This window comes from Aquarana catesbeiana, linkage group LG03 (genome assembly GCF_042186555.1).
Source record: "Aquarana catesbeiana isolate 2022-GZ linkage group LG03, ASM4218655v1, whole genome shotgun sequence".
NCBI classification, from domain to species: Eukaryota; Metazoa; Chordata; class Amphibia; order Anura; family Ranidae; genus Aquarana; species Aquarana catesbeiana.
This window is the reverse complement of record NC_133326.1, coordinates 235,286,293-235,303,915: the sequence shown is the minus strand read 5'-3', so window position 1 is coordinate 235,303,915 and position 17,623 is coordinate 235,286,293. Positions and strand designations below refer to the sequence as shown.

At 42.1% G+C, this 17,623-nt stretch overlaps 1 protein-coding gene across 3 annotated transcripts in view; it reads left to right on the top strand.

The window, feature by feature from the left end:
- Window positions 1-17,623, top strand: part of FOXP2 (forkhead box P2) — a 437,363-nt gene that overhangs the window by 55,705 nt on the left and 364,035 nt on the right. For 2 of the 3 annotated variants that reach the window (XM_073619860.1, XM_073619857.1), the window contains exon 2: window positions 986-1,110. The exons of the other annotated variant lie outside the window; for it this stretch is intronic. The gene's annotated coding sequence lies outside the window, so the exon portion shown is untranslated. The remainder of the gene's footprint in view (window positions 1-985; window positions 1,111-17,623) is intronic. 3 annotated transcript variants of the gene reach the window in all.

Sequence of the window (17,623 nt, the reverse complement as noted above, 5' to 3'; positions counted from 1 at the left end):
GGACATATGTTTTCAAGATTTATTGATACCTGGTAGAATTTGTTTACCAAAGAATCCCAAAGCACAGGAGGTTTGGCCAGCATCTCAGGTGACTCAGTTAGAAGAGTTTCTGCGAGACACAGTAACGGTCCTGGGTTCAGATCCAGACCCTGAGGCCTCATTCACACCTGAGCATTTTGTAGCTTGAAGTCTGAAGCTACAAAACGCTGGAGGGGAAAAATTAATCTATTATTCTCTATGGAGATGGTTCACATCTCCACTTCAAAATGCCTGAAGTTGAAACAAGTTCTGGAACTTTTTTTTTTTTTGGGCAGATTTGGGCGTTTTTCTGCTTTTTACATTGGTGACCTTTTGACCGGTACAAAATCACGGCAAAAACATGGTAAAAATTGCAGTAAAATTGCGCAACTTTCTGCCTGAAAACGCTACGCTCAGGTGTGAATGGGGCCTGACAGTACACCTAGTGCATTACTAAAAACATTTATTAGCGATATACAAAAATTGCTACAAATGGATACCTTTGCTGACCCGCTTGTGCACTGATGTCTAGGGTATCCTAATTCTGAGGAAGGGGGTACGCCCCTGAAATGCGTCAGCTTGACACCCCTACATGGTGTAACTAGAGTACGTACACTGCATGGCTTCTTGTGTTTCATTGGCTTTTATCAGTTGCTCCTTTGTGAGTATCCATTTGTAGCAATTTTTTATATCTTGTCCGTTTGTTTTGTAACATTCACTCTTGATTAACCTCTCTGAGGAGGGCTGCATCCGCCAAGCATTTGAATTGGCTGTTACACACTTTGCATCCAACTACAGAGGACTTCATGGCGCTGGAAGTGACTGTTTGTGTCCTGACAGTCAGGATGTTGTAGGGTGGGGGACCAGTAAGTAAGGCCCTCTGCTGAGGAATGAATGTATCCAATGCTCTTGTTTTTTTTTTTTTTTTTTTTTTACCTCACACATGCTCTTTCTTTTTTCTCCAAAGGAATCGGTTGTTGCCGCAATTTAGTTTTGTTTCATCAGATCACAGCACTTTTTTCAGAACTTTGATGTAGCCCACTACAAAGATGCTGCATGCTTCAGGCTTTGATATTTGTGATTAATTTGCAGGTGAGCTTTTCTTTTAATAATTGTTCTATGCAGCTATGTTTGTACAAGTAATTAAAGCTGAACTCCTCTGCCCTTGTATTCATGATTTAATACTACTTTAGTCTAGGGTGGTGCAGTGCACAAGCATTCCTACCTAATCCCTCAGTCCTGCAGCAGTCTGCATTTTTCCTGGGCCCCATTGAAGTCCTGGAATGTGGGTGGACTCTCGCTATCATTACATGAACCGGCTGTGGCTAATGGTCCTGCATTGTACGTGACGACAGCGGTGAGAGGCCCACCACAAGATTCAAGAAAAGGAGTTGCTTAGTGGAACTGGTCCCCACATGGGATATTTTTATTTTTCTATCATCAATGGGAGTTTAGCTGTTAGCATAGTAAATTGGTTTGCCATGACTGCTATGCTATGCGTTTTTGCAGAAAAAATGCCTGACGCTTGTTCGGCTTCATGCACACTGGACATTTTTAAAGCTGCAGTTTTTGGCTTCTGGCATTTTTTTTCTACAGCCAGTAAACTCCCCAGCATGTTATTCTATGTGTCCATGCACACATAGGCTGTTATCAGCGTTTTTTTGGCTGCAGCGTTTTCTGGCTGGAAAAAAACCCCAGAACTAGTAGTTTTGAGCAAAATGCGGAAATGCTACTGCCGTTTTTATGATGTCCAGTGTGTGAGGCCTAAAAGTGTCTGAAGCTTTTAGGAGCTTTTACAGGTGTCAAGCCCTTGGGTGTTAATTTCATTGACCGGAATAAATCATTTTTTCTGGCCATTGAAATGATTTATTGTTCGAGTGCTAACTTTTAGGCATATTTAGCAGCGGCCGCCAAGCATTTCTTCTGTCCAAACTCTGCTGCTCCTGCACACACTGGCAGAGGGTTTTTTTCCTGCCTCTAAACGCTCCTGCCACTAAACTTTACTAAAAGCCTATGTGTGCATGTACACATAGGATAACATGGAGGGGTGTGTAGAGGCAGGAAAAGGAAAATGCCTTCCCTAGGAGCAGCTGTAAAATCCTCCAGTGTGCTTGAGGCCTAATAGACCAAATAGAAAGGTGTCTAAACTTTTAAAGTGGCATTAAACCCAAAACCAAACATTTATTATATTGCAGTTTACCAGTTGAGATGTAATGGCTGTATTAGTTTCCTTTTTTATTATTATTATTATACAGGATTTATATAGCGCCAACAGTTTGCACAGCGCTTAACAAAATAAAGGCAGACATTACAGTTGCATTACAATTTGGTACAAGAGGAATCAGAGGGCCCTGCTCATTAGAGCTTACAATCTAAAAAGGAAGGGTCAATTGATACAAAAAGTAATAGCTGTGGGGGATGAGCTGATGGAGGAAGTAAAACAGTGTATTAGAAGCAGGATAGGCTTCTTTAAAGAGAAGGTTTTTCAGGGATCGTCTAAAGATGGATAGATTGGGGACAGTCAGACAGATTGGGGTAGGGAGTTCCAAAGGATGGGAGAAGCTCTGGAGAAATCCTGGAGGTGAGCATGGGAGGAGGTGACAAGGGAGCTAGAGAGCAGGAGGTCTTGGGAGGACCGAAGAGAGCGGCTTGGTTGGTATTTCGGGACTAGGTTAGTGATGTAGCAGGGGGCAGAGCTATGGATGGCTTTGTAAATTATTGTTAGTACTTTAAATTTTATTCATTGGGTGAGTGGAAGCCAGTGGAGGGATTGGCAGAGAGGGGTGGATGATACTGAATGGTTGGTAAGGTGGATGAGTCTTGCAGCGGCATTCATTATGGACTGAAGAGGGGGATAGTCTATGTAAAGGTAATCCAATGGGAGAGTTGCAGTAGTCGAGGCGAGAGATAACCATGAAGTGAATTAGAAGCTTGGTGGTGTCGTTGGTTAAAAAGGGGCGTATTCTGGGAATGTTGCGGAGGCTAAGGCGCCATGTTTTGGACAGGGATTGGATGTGGGCCTGAAAGGACAGTTCAGAGTCTAAGGTTACCCCTAGCACCCTGGCATGTGGGGACGGACTGATAGATGTGCCATTGATCTTGACAGAGAAGTCAAGGGAAGGGGTACATGGGGGAGGAAATATTAAGAGCTCGGTTTTAGATGGATTCAGTTTGAGAAAGTGGATCCAGGCTGATATGTCTGTTAGTAAATCAGTGATGCATGAGGAGACTGATTGGGTGGGCTAAGGGGCAGAGAGATAGATTTGGGTGTCATCAGCATATAAATGCTAGTGGACCCAGGGAGGACATGTAGATCGAGAATAGTAGAGGTCCAAGGACGCCTTGGGGGACCCCAAAGGTAAGAGGAGTTGGAGAGGAGGAAGTGGAGTTGTGACACTGAAGGTGCAGTTGAGATAGGTAAGATTTGAACCAATGGAGAGTGCAGCCATGGAGACCAAGAAAATTTCGTTTTTTGAAGAGAAGGAGGTGGTCAACTGTATCAAAGGCAGCGGAAAGGTCCAAGAGTAAGAGTACGGAATAATAACTGTTGGTTTTGGCTGTTTTTAAGTCATTTGTGAGTTTTAGGAGGGCAGTTTCTGTGGAATGCTGTGGGCGAAATGCAGACTGAAGGGAATCAAAAAGGTTATTCTCGATGAGATGGTCGCTCAGTCGGTTGTAGACTAAACGTTCAAGGAGTTTGGAGGCAAAAGGGAGTAAAGAGATGGGTCTTAGGTTGTTAAGATTGGCGAGGTCTGGTGAGGCCTTTTTTGGTATGGGAGTGACTAGCGAATGTTTTAGAGGGTTGGGGAAGATGTCAGTAGAGAGTGAGAGGTTGAAGATATGAGTTAGAGAGTGTAGGCTAGAGCCAGATTGTGACCGTAGTATTTGAGAAGAAACAGGGTCCAGGGGGCAGGAGGTTAGGTGGGCATTAGAAAAAAAGTTTAGTGACTTCCTCTGTAGTAGCTGGGTTAAGAGGGAAGTAGGGCTGTCCCGATACCACTTTTTTAAGACCAAGTACAAGTACCGATACTTTTTTCCAAGTACTCACGGATACCGATTACTGATACTTTTTTTTAATGTCACGTGACAGTGTTTTTTTTGGGTTTCTTTACAATTTTTTTACAAATTTTTTTTTTTTGTTTTTGTTTTTTTACAATGCTTTCTTTTTTTTAGGGAGGGGGGGGATGGTGTCTGTGTGTTTTTTTTAATTTTTTATATTTTCTACAATATTTTTTTTTTATTATTTATTGTAATACTTTTTTTTTTTTTTAATCAGCCCTGTTGGGGGTCTTTTTGAGATATCAGGGGTCTTAATAGACCCCTGAAATCTCCCCCTTGAGACAGAGAAAGAGACCGAGGATAGAGATTCCCCAGTTCCTTTCTCTGCAGCCTCAGCTGCACTGAAAATGAATGGAGAGAAGACAGCGGCTCCTCTCCATTCATAAACTGAAACATCGTAATCACAGGAGATTACAATGTTTCAGTTATGTGAATGGACAGAGTCAGTGATCACTGACTCTGTTCATACATCAAAGGAAGGAGGATGACATGGAGAGGGACAGCAGAACGGAGGGGGACACGGAGGAAAACTGGAGGGGGACAGCAGAAGAACGGTGGGGGACACGGAGGAAGAAAGGAGAGGGACAGCAGAACGGAGGGGGACAGCAGCAGAACGGCGGGGGACACGGAGGAAGAAAGGAGGGGGACAGCAGAAGGGTGGAGGACACAGAGGAAGAAAGGAGGGGGACAGCAGAACGGAGGGGGACAGTAGCAGAATGGCAGGGGACATGGAGGAAGAAAGGAGTGGGACAGCAGAACAGAGGGGCATTGAGGGGGACTAGAGGAGGATGCGGTGACAGTCAGCGGTCACCGCTGACTGTACAGGTATCGGGTGAAGTTTTGGGAGCATTTGCCCGAGTACAAGTACTCGGGCAAATGCTTGGTATCGGTGCCGATACCGATACTAGTATCGTTATCGCGACAACCCTAGAGGGAAGTATTGATTGTGCAGGAGGACAAGGAATGTAAAGTGAGGGAGATATCTGTAGAGTGGAGATCTCGAGACAAATTGTCTCAATCTTATTTTTGAAGTGATGAGCAATCTCCTGGGCACTGAGGCTTTAATTCTTCTATTTTCATCTGGTGATCCAGTCAGCAAGTCTTTCAAAATCTCAAGCTCTCTAGTTCTCCAACAGAATTTATCAGTTTCATTGATGCTACAAACCACTTAAACACTGGCAGGGGTAATTTAAAATGATCAGATTTTTTTTTTAATTCATGCAAAACCTTTATCCCAAAAGGACATTTTTTTTGCTATATTTAATTTTAAAGTATGGGCTGGAGATTAGTTATATTTGTTAGTGTATTTAAATCTGCTAATACAATTAGCACTGCCCTCCCTTTTAGACTGACAATGCTGCAGTTTGCTGTACCTCTCGTGTTCGTTCATCCAGAGTGGTGTCTCACTACCACAGGAGGTGTGCTACTGGCCAGATCACTAGGTGAAAACAGAGGGGAAAAAAGCCAAAGAAAAGACAGGTGAACATGCAATGCATACTAGCACATTATGGTTTAAACTTCCTGATGCCTTTTTTTTTTTTTTTTATGTGGTTCTCTACCGCTTTAAAGTATACAGCCAGAAAACTAGCATTTTCAGAAAGAGTTCAGCAATATATTTCTTCATGATCATGTTACCTTTCAGCTGCTCCATACTTGCAATTTAATAATTTAATTAGAACTTCAGAGAATGCTGAAATGATACTTCAGCTCAGCTATCTAATAATTATATGATGTGTACTGCAAATCATTGCTCTCCTCTCCGGTCACTCAGGTTCCCAAAGGCCTTAGACACAATGGGGGCATGTGGAATAAATACTTTTTTATGAAACTCTTAGGACGTTAAAATATATTTTTTCTGTCATTTTGATTACACAGAAAATGGAAGGCTGTGTGAACCGGATGGGTATGAATACAATATTATTTTGCATTGCATTGGGAGATTTGGGCTCAACAGTTTCAACGCAATGAAATGTATTATGCCTATAAATATGTGATACCAATTTATCACTACAGAAAAACAACCCCTATCCTAATCCTAATTAAACTTTGACATAACCTATTCCAAACCTGAACAAAAAACAAATCTCTAAACCTAACATTTAACCAGGACAAAACCCTAATCCATAACTACCATTGTGTAAATCAGGTGGCATAGCCAATTTTGCTATTTCTCACATGCGCATTACAAAGTGGAAAGTTTGTAATACTGTAAAAGACCCCCTCCTCCTCCTTCCAAAACCTCTCAAAGCACAGGATCTATAACATTAAAAGTTAGTATTGCTTGTCTCATGATAGTTATGTAAACGCTTAGCAAAATGTTTTTCTATTGTTGTTTTTTGAGGAACATACCAGTGTAGATATACAGTGGGGAAAATAATTATTTGATTCCCTGCAGATTTTGTAAGTTTGCCTACTTACAGAGAAATGAAGGGTCTATAATTTTTATCATATGTGTATTTTAAATGATAGAGACAGAATATCAACCAAAAATCCAGAAAAAAAACACTTGATACAAATGTTATAAATTGAGTTGCAGTTCAGTGAGTAAAATAAGTATTTGATCCCCAAGCAAAATATGACTTTGTACTTGGTGGAGAAACCCTTGTTGGCAAGCATAGAGGTAGGATGTTTCTTGTAATTTGTTATCAGGTTTGCACACATCTCAGGATGGGTTTTGGTCCATTCTTCTTTACAGATCGTTTCTAAATCCTTAAGGTTTCTTGGCTGTCGCTGGCAACTCGAAGTTTCAGCTCCCTCCAAAAATTTTCTTTAGGATTAATGTCTGAAGACTGGCTAGGCCACTCCATGACCTTAATGTGCTTCTTCTTGAGTCACTCCTTTGTTACCTTCGTGGTACATTTTGGGTCATTGTCATGAACCATCTTCAGTGTTCTGGCTGGGGGATGAAGGTTCTCATCCAAGATTTTACAATACATGGCCCTGACCATTGGCCCCTCAATGCGGCAAAGTCAGTCTGTATCTTTAGCAGAGAAACAGCCCCAAAGCGTAATGCTTCCACATCCATGCTTGACTATAGGGATGGTGTTCTTAGGGTCATAGACAGTATTTTTCTTCCTCCAAACACAGCGAGTCCTCCTCCTCAAGAAGGCACATGTACAGCCTTGCCAATGAACATCTAAATGATTCAGAGAAGGATTGAAAGAAAGTGCTATGGTCAGATTAGACCAAAATTGATCTCTTTGGTGTTTACTCGACTCGCCGTGTTTGGAGGATGAAAAATGCTGACTTTGTCCCTAAGAACACCATCCCTACAGTCAAGCACGGAGGTGGAAACATGATGCTTTGAGACTGTTTCTCTGCTAAACATGCTGACTTTGCTGCATTGAGGGGCCAGTGGACAGGCCATGTATTGTAAAATCTTGAATGAGAACCTTCTTCCCTCAGCCTGGGTCGTGGATGGGTTTTCCAGCATGACAATGACCCAAAACTTACCACCAAGGCAACAAAGGAGTGGTTCAAGAAGAAGCACATTAAGGTCAAGGAGTGGCCTAGTCAGTCTCCAGATCTTTGTCCTCCAGAAAATTTATGGAGGGAGCTGAAACGGCGAGTTGCCAAGAGACCGCCAAGTAACTTTGAGGATTTAGAGAAGATCTATAAAGAAGAGTAGACCAAAATCTCTCCTGAGATGTGTGCAAACCTGGTCACCAACTGCAAGAAGCATCTTACAGCAAGGGTTTCTCCACCAAGTACTAAGTCCTGTTTTGCTTGGGGATCAAACATTTATTTTACTCACTGAACTGCAACTCAGTTTATAAAATTTTGTATCATGTGTTTTTTTCTGGATTTTTGGTTGATATTCTGTCTCTATCATTTAAAAATACACGTATGATAAAAATTATTGACCCTTCATTTCTTTGTAAGAGGAAAAACTTACAAAATCTGCAGGGGATCAAATAATTATTTTCACCACTGTATATACATACAGTATATTGCTGTTTACAGGAGGATTGAAAATGAAAATGAAAAAGTGTCTCTGTATCTGATGTAAAGCTCTGCACAGAAAGGTTTTCATAATTTGAATCAGGATCTTGACCTTTAAGGGTGTACTCTTACATTTTCAGAGGTCTTAACCTGTCTATAATGCACAACAAGGAAAAGTCCTTAGTATAGCAGAGTTCAGTGTTTGGTTAAAATATTGGTGCAAAGCTGAATGTTTTTGTTATGTTAATCTTGATGCTAGTAGTCTGATATTGAGCTTTACAAAAGAGATGGTCTGTATCCCTCACACAATGGCACTGAGCTTCATACTATGGAATTCAGGAGTTTTTGGACATGTAATTAAACTGAGAAATGTGGGCACAGATTTAATTGATGAGGAGCATTTCTGTCCCCAGCAGGTTAAAAATAATGTGAGGGTTTGTGCTAAGGACTTGGCTAATAGGGTAGTTAAAGTAAAACTATAAGAAAAACATTTTATTTTTATTTTAGATAGACTAAAGAAGTGTTATAACCCATGTAAGGTTTATTTTTGCCATCTTTGCCCCATTGGGGCGATTTACCTTCACTTCCTGTCCCATAGTCAAAACAGGAAGTGAGAGAAAATCCCTACAAATTAAGGGAATTTCTTGGGGACCCCCAGGTAACCAAAATTAGCATCGCCATTGGAAGATTTCCCCTCTTTTCTGGGGACAATCCAAAATATGGGATTTTATTTTACTTTTACTTTCACTTTCAATGATAATGGTAAACAGGACAGATATAGAGGATGAATCTCCCTAATGGGGACAGACATCCATAAAAATTGACAGAGGTTCTAATCCATTACCACTCTATCCAAAACTAAAAATAGGTTTTGCCTTTAGTTTTACTTTTTTTTTTGTTTTCAAACAGATTTTATTATAGAACAAAAGTAAAACAAATATAAATTCAAGACAGTCAGAGCAATGAGTACAAAAAGTGGAGGGATCAAAAAAATTGTTTGCAAAGACTAAGTATATAAATATACTGCTGAGTTACATATATCTATTAAAACAATCAACAGAGTCTGAAAGTCTAAACTTAGCCAAGTGAATAAAACATGGCTAGATACAAAATCGAAGAGAAAATAAAGCAGCTAAACAGGAGGATAAAACATACAAAATGTAAAATAAAAGGAGAAAAGAAATGTAAAACGGTCAGGTTTGGAGCCTAAATAAAAACCAAGGATTCTAGATAGCATCATACTGAGAGATAGTGTCGTGTAGGGTGTGATAAATCTTGTCGGCCAACATCATGTGATCTATTCTTGCAATAACTTGTGTATATGGAACTGAAGATGACTTCCAGTGCAGAGCAATCACCCAATGCATAGCTACACAGATAGAATGAATCAGTTTAACCAATGGTTTAGGGGAGTCTGGAGGAGATTGAAACGGGCAATGTTGGAAGGAAATGTTAAGGGGTTTGCCTGCCAATTTGTCTATTACTTTCAGGATCTCATTACAGGTGGGACGTAATTTCTCGCATTCCCAAAAGGTATGGAGAAATGAGCCTTGTTGTATGCAACCTCTAAAGCAGAGATGGGAGGATTGTGGGTAGATCTTGTGAATACGCATTGGGGTGTAGTACCAGCGTGTCATCAGTTTGATGGCCGTTTCACGAACCATAATAGATTTGGTACACTTGCGTAAATTTTTCCAGCCCTTCACCCAGTCTATGTCAATGTCCTCCAAATCTAATTCTAATTCCCATTGAGATCTATATTTTAGAGTTGGGACCTCAGTGTTAGCCTCTAAATTGATGTAGACTAGTGAAATAAGACCTTTTTGGCGAGGTGAATCATGGCAAATGTCCTCAAACAGAGTCGTGGAGGTCGAGAAAGGGCCCGAATAATGCTTTTGAAAGAAGTGTCGTATTTGTAAAAAATGATAAAATTCATTGTTTGGGATGTGGTAATTGGTTTGCAACTGAGAAAACAAAATGAATTTTGAATTTAGGAGGAATTTATCTAATGTAGTCAATTTTAAATCAATCCAGAGTTGGAAGGAAGAGGGTATATCAAAGACCAAGGGGAATCTAGAATCTCCTAGAACTGAGGCACCCCGAGGTACAGCAGAAACGAGATTGTATGTTTTTTTATATGCGTCCCAGAGTTGAAGGCCTGCCTGCGTGATCAAATTTTTAGAACCCATTTCTGATCTAGCCGGATTGTTTGACCACATAAGGCCTGGGAGAAATAAAGGGGCGATGGACTCGCATTCAAACTGCACCCAAGGGACTCTGGAGTTATGAATGTTCCATTGGGCCTGTTGAGTGTATCTACTGGCTAGGTAATAAAACCATATTTGAGGAACCCCTAGACCACCCCTCTTAGAGGAGCGGTACAAGACCTCCTTGGCGAAGCGTGGAACTTTGTCCTTCCAAATGAATTTATTAAACAACACCTGAATAGTGTGTAGGTAGGTTTTAGATATTTTAAGTGGCAGGGATCTAAAAAGGTAGAGAAGTTTGGGGAGAATTGTCATCTTAAGTGCAGTGATTCTACCAAGAAATGAAATGTGTAAGTGTGACCACCGTTTAAGGATACCTTTCAGTTTAGAAACCATGGGTGGGAAGTTCGCTTCAAAGAGTCTACAGAAATCTTTAGTCAGGTTAATACCTAGGTAAGGGAGGTGAGAGTCTGCCCAAATAAAAGTATAGACTGATTGAAGATGATGTAGTTCTCCAGGAGTGTAGCCTATTGGGAGGACACTCGATTTTGCCATGTTTATGGATAGGCCTGAAATCTCTGCAAACTTCGATAGAGTCTGAAATAAGTTTGGCAGAGAAACAAGGGGATTGGTGAGAAACATCAATACGTCATCAGCATACATCCCAAAATTGTATGTCGAGTGGCCCTTCAGATAACCGGAGATATTAGGGTTTTGGAGTATAGCAATGGCTAGAGGTTCGAGAGCTAATGCAAAAATGAAAGGTGACAACGGGTAACCTTGTCTTGTACCTCTGCCCAGGCTAAAAAACATAGAATTACAGCCAGGGAGCCTGATCCTAGTTTTCGGGTTACGATAGAGGGCCAAGAATGCTTGTAGGAATGCTCCCTGGAAACCCATACGTTGTAGGAGTGTAGTGATGTATGCCCATGAGACACTATCAAATGCCTTCTGTATGTCTAGGCTAAGTATGAGGAGTTTACGTGAAAATAGGTTGGCATCTTGTATTATATTTGTCGCAAGGCGAATGTTATCAGTAATAAGTCTATGGGGTATAAAACCAGACTGATAGGGAGGAAATGAGAGAGGGGATAACCACTGCTAGTCTGTCTGCCATGATCCTGCTAAAGATTTTCAAATCATTATTAATGACCGAGATAGGTCTATAGTTTTGGGGTAGGGTATGGTTTTTGTGAGGTTTCGGGATCAGGGACATATTGGCTAATAACATCTGTTCGGGGAAACTACCCCCTTGTAAAACCCTGTTAAATAAATGAACCAATCTAGTGGTAAGGAGGGAGGAAAATTTCTTATAATATAGAGAGGAAAATCCGTCAGGGCCTGGGGCTGAGCCTGATTTCAAAGATTTAATCACATTCAAAACCTCTGCAGGTGTGATCGGGGCGTTCAGTTTATCTAGTTGTGTAGGGGTGAGATTTGGTAGAGGGATATTCTGAAACCAGGCTTCGTCAGATGGAGAGGGCTTTAGTTGGGAGGGGGCTAGCAGAGAAGAGTAAAATTGTTCAAAGATGTGAAGGACCTCTTGGGGATGGGAAGTGACGTGCCCTGAGGGGGTCATTAATCTATAGACGTGGGGTGGGCGGGAAGAGTGGTTTAGTTTTCTGGCGAAAAGGGTAGAAGCGGAACTCTCATGAAGGAGAAATTTGGCTTTAGACCAACGCAGAGCCTTTTCCACCCTTTTCGACAAGATGCCATCCAACTCCAATCTCTTTTGATCAATCAGTTGTCTGGTGGATTCTAAGTGTAGGAGATTAGTGTTCTTGTAAAGGCTATCTAGGTCTTTAGTGAGGGTTAAGATGTTTTGTTTGTCGGTTTTGTTCTGGGCAGATGCTAAACTAATCAGTTTACCTCTCAGGACTGCCTTATGTGCCAACCAAACAGTGGAAGGAGGGGTTTCTGGAATAGCGTTGAGATTAAAATATTCTTCAATGGCTTGTGCTACCTCTACTTCCACGACTGCATCCGAGAGGAGAGCCTCATTTAGCCGCCATGAGTAAGAATTAGGTGCAAGCCTAATGTATATAGTGGTGAAGACAGTGGCATGATGGTCCGACCAAGTGCAAGGGTGGATGCTAGCATCTGTGGTATTAGCAAGGATAATGGGGTAGTATAGATATAATCTAATCTAGCATAACTTTTGTGGGGATGGGAGTAGAACGTGTACTCCTTAGCACCGATGTTAAGTGCTCTCCAGGAGTCTACCAGCTGATGGTCTAGCAGTCCACTGGAGAGGGAGCGAGGAAAAGATTCGGAGGAGGGGGACAGGGAGGATCTATCAAGGTTAGGGTTAGCAACCATATTGAAGTCCCCTCCTATTATCATGTGGGGTGATTGAAAATGAGAAAGGCGGTCAAAGAAGGAATGAAAGAAAGAGGCAGGAGCATCATTTGGGGCATAAATACTGGCGATAGTTAGTTCTCTGCTGTGAATCAGACCTTTGATTATAACATATCTGCTATCTTTGTCTTTAACCACTTGACGACCGCCTCACGCCGATTTACGTCGGCAAGGTGGCACGGACAGGCAAAATCACGTACATATACGTGATTTGCCTTCCGCGGGTGGGGGGTCCGATCGGACCCCCCCCCCGGTGCCCGAGGCGGTCGTCTTTTGTCCAGCGGCGATTAGAGGTGAGGGGGAGGCCATCCGTTCGTGGCCCCCCCCCTCGCAATCGCCGCCGGCCAATCACATCATTCCTTTGCTGCTGTATGCTAAACAGCAGCAAAGGAAATGATGTCATCTCTCCTCGGCTCGGTAATTTCCGTTCCGGCCCGAGGAGAGAAGACAGGTATGTGAGTGCACAACACACACACAGTAGAACATGCCAGGCACACTAAACACCCCGATCCCCCCCCAATCACCCCCCCCCCCTGTCACAAACTGACACCAGCAGTTTTTTTTGTTTTTTTTTTTTTTTTTCTGATTACTGCATTGGTGTCAGTTTGTGACAGTTACAGTGTTGGGACAGTTAGTATTACCCCCCTGTAGGTCTAGGATACCCCCCTAACCCCCCCTAATAAAGTTTTAACCCCTTGATCACCCCCTGTCACCAGTGTCGCTAAGCGATCATTTTTCTGATCGCTGTATTAGTGTCGCTGGTGACGCTAGTTAGGGACCTAAATATTTAGGTTCGCCGTCAGCGTTTTATAGCGACGGGGACCCCCATATACTACCGAATAAATGTTTTAACCCCTTGATGGCCCCCTAGTTAACCCTTTCACCGCTGATCACCGTATAACTGTTACGGGTGACGCTGGTTAGTTTGTTTATTTTTTATAGTGTCAGGGCACCCGCCGTTTATTACCGAATAAAGGTTTAGCCCCCTGATCGCCCGGCGGTGATATGCGTCACCCCAGGCAGCTTCAGATTAGCGCCAGTACCGCTAACACCCACGCACGCAGCATACGCCTCCCTTAGTGGTATAGTATCTGATCGGATCAATATCTGATCCGATCAGATCTATACTAGCGTCCCCAGCAGTTTAGGGTTCCCAAAAACACAGTGTTAGCGGGATCAGCCCAGATACCTGCTAGCACCTGCGTTTTGCCCCTCCGCCCGGCCCAGCCCAAGTGCAGTATCGATCGATCACTGTCACTTACAAAACACTAAACGCATAACTGCAGCGTTCGCAGAGTCAGGCCTGATCCCTGCGATCGCTAACAGTTTTTTTGGTAGTATTTTGGTGAACTGGCAAGCACCAGCCCCAAGCAGCGTCAGATTAGCGCCAGTACCGCTAACACCCACGCACGCACCGTACACCCCCTTAGTGGTATGGTATCTGAACGGATCAATATCTGATCCGATCAGATCTATACTGGCGTCCCCAGCAGTTTAGGGTTCCCAAAAACGCAGTGTTAGCGGGATCAGCCCAGATACCTGCTAGCACCTGCATTTTGCCCACCCAAGTGCAGTATCGATCGATCACTGTCACTTACAAAACACTAAACGCATAACTGCAGCGTTCGCAGAGTCAGGCCTGATCCCTGCGATCGCTAACAGTTTTTTTGGTAGCCTTTTATTGAACTGGCAAGTGCCAGCGGCCTAGTACACCCCGGTCGTAGTCAAACCAGCACTGCAGTAACACTTGGTGACGTGGCGAGTCCCATAAGTGCAGTTCAAGCTGGTGAGGTGGCAAGCACAAGTAGTGTCCCGCTGCCACCAAGAAGACAAACACAGGCCCGTCGTGCCCATAGTGCCCTTCCTGCTGCATTCGCCAATCCTAATTGGGAACCCACCACTTCTGCAGCGCCCGTACTTCCCCCATTCACATCCCCAACCAAATGCAGTCGGCTGCATGAGAGGCATTTTCTTTATGTCCTCCTGAGTACCCCTACCCAACGAACCCCCAAAAAAGATGTCGTGTCTGCAGCAAGCGCGAATATAGGCGTGACACCCGCTATTATTGTCCCTCCTGTCCTGACAATCCTGGTCTTTGCATTGGTGAATGTTTTGAACGCTACCATTCATTAGTTGAGTATTAGCGTAGGGTACAGCATTGCACAGACTAGGCACACTTTCACAGGGTCTCCCAAGATGCCATCGCATTTTGAGAGACCCGAACCTGGAACCGGTTACCGTTATAAAAGTTAGTTACAAAAAAAGTGTAAAAAAAAAAAATATATATATAAAATAAAAAAAAATAGTTGTCGTTTTATTGTTCTCTCTCTCTCTATTCTCTCTCTCTTGTTCTGCTCTTTTTTACTGTATTCTATTCTGCAATGTTTTATTGTTATTATGTTTTATCATGTTTGCTTTTCAGATATGCAATTTTTTATACTTTACCGTTTACTGTGCTTTATTGTTAACCATTTTTTTTGTCTTCAGGTACGCCATTCACGACTTTGAATGGTTATACCAGAATGATGCCTGCAGGTTTAGGTATCATCTTGGTATCATTCTTTTCAGCCAGCGGTCGGCTTTCATGTAAAAGCAATCCTAGTGGCTAATTAGCCTCTAGACTGCTTTTACAAGCCGTGGGAGGGAAAGCCCCCCACCGTCTTCCGTGTTTTTCTCTGGCTCTCCTGTCTCAACAGGGAACCTGAGAATGCAGCCGGTGATTCAGCCAGCTGACCATAGAGCTGATCAGAGACCAGAGTGGCTCCAAACATCTCTATGGCCTAAGAAACCGGAAGCTACGAGCATTTTATGACTTAGATTTCGCCGGATGTAAATAGCGCCATTGGGAAATTGGGGAAGCATTTTATCACACCGATCTTGGTGTCATCAGATGCTTTGAGGGCAGAGGAGAGATCTAGGGTCTAATAGACCCCAATTTTTTCAAAAAAGAGTACCTGTCACTACCTATTGCTATCATAGGGGATATTTACATTCCCCGAGATAACAATAAAAATGATAAAAAAAAAAAAAAAAAAATGAAAGGAACAGTTTAAAAATAAGATAAAAAAGCAAAAAAAATAATAAAGAAAAAAAAAAAAAAAAAAAAGCACCCCTGTCGCCCCCTGCTCTCGCGCTAAGCGAACGCAAGCAGCGGTCTGTCGTCAAACGTAAACAGCAATTGCACCATGCATGTGAGGTATCGCCGCGAAGGTCAGATCGAGGGCAGTAATTTTTGCAGTAGACCTCCTCTGTAAATCTAAAGTGGTAACCTGTAAAGGCTTTTAAAGGCTTTTAAAAATGTATTTATTTTGTTGCCACTGCACGTTTGTGCGCAATTTTAAAGCATGTCATGTTTGGTATCCATGTACTCGGCCTAAGATCATCTTTTTTATTTCATCAAACATTTGGGCAATATAGTGTGTTTTAGTGCATTAAAATTTAAAAAAGTGTGTTTTTTCCCCAAAAAATGCATTTGAAAAATCGCTGCGCAAATACTGTGTGAAAAAAAAAATGAAACACCCACCATTTTAATCTGTAGGGCATTTGCTTTAAAAAAATATATAATGTTTGGGGGTTCAAAGTAATTTTTTTGCAAAAAAAAAAAACTTTTTCATGTAAACAATGAGTGACAGAAAGGGCTTTGTCTTCAAGTGGTTAGAAGAGTGGGTGATGTGTGACATAAGCTTCTAAATGTTGTGCATAAAATGCCAGGACAGTTCAAACCCCCCCAAATGACCCCATTTTGGAAAGTAGACACCCCAAGCTATTTGCTGAGAGGCATGTCGAGTCCATGGAATATTTTATATTGCGACACAAGTTGCGGGAAAGAGACAAATTTTTTTTTTTTTTTTTTTTGCACAAAGTTGTCACTAAATGATATATTGCTCAAACATGCCATGGGAATATGTGAAATTACACCCCAAAATACATTCTGCTGCTTCTCCTGAGTACGGGGATACCACATGTGTGAGACTTTTTGGGAGCCTAGCCGCGTACGGGACCCCGAAAACCAAGCACCACCTTCAGGCTTTCTAAGGGCGTGAATTTTTGATTTCACTCTTCACTGCCTATCACAGTTTCAGAGGCCATGGAAAGCCCAGGTGGCACAAAACCCCCCCAAATGACCCCATTTTGGAAAGTAGACACCCAAAGCTATTTGCTGAGAGGTATAGTGAGTATTTTGCAGACCTCACTTTTTGTCACAAAGTTTTGAAAATTGAAAAAAGAAAAAAAAAATGTTTTTCTTGTCTTTCTTCATTTTCAAAAACAAATGAGAGCTGCAAAATACTCACCATGCCTCTCAGCAAATAGCTTGGGGTGTCTACTTTCCAAAATGGGGTCATTTGGGGGGGTTTTGTGCCACCTGGGCATTCCATGGCCTCCGAAACTGTGATAGGCAGTGAAGAGTGAAATCAAAAATTTACACCCTTAGAAATCCTGAAGGCGGTGCTTGGTTTTCGGGGCCCCGTACGCGGCTAAGCTCCCAAAAAGTCCCACACATGTGGTATCCCCGTACTCAGGAGAAGCAGCTGAATGTATTTTGGGGTGCAATTCCACATAGGCCCATGGCCTGTGTGAGCAATATATCATTTAGTGACAACTTTTTGTAAATATTTTTTTTTTTTTTTTGTCATTATTCAATCACTTGGGACAAAAAAAATAAATATTCAATGGGTTCAACATGCCTCTCAGCAATTTCCTTGGGGTGTCTACTTTCCAAAATGGGGTCATTTGGGGGGGTTTTGTACTGCCCTGCCATTTTAGCACCACAAAAAATGACATAGGCAGTCATAAACTAAAAGCTGTGTAAATTCCAGAAAATGTACCCTAGTTTGTAGACGCTATAACTTTTGCGCAAACCAATAAATATACGCTTATTGACATTTTTTTTACCAAAGACATGTGGCCGAATACATTTTGGCCTAAATGTATGACTAAAATTTAGTTTATTGGATTTTTTTTTATAACAAAAAGTAGAAAATATCATTTTTTTTCAAAATTTTCGGTCTTTTTCCGTTTATAGCGCAAAAAATAAAAAC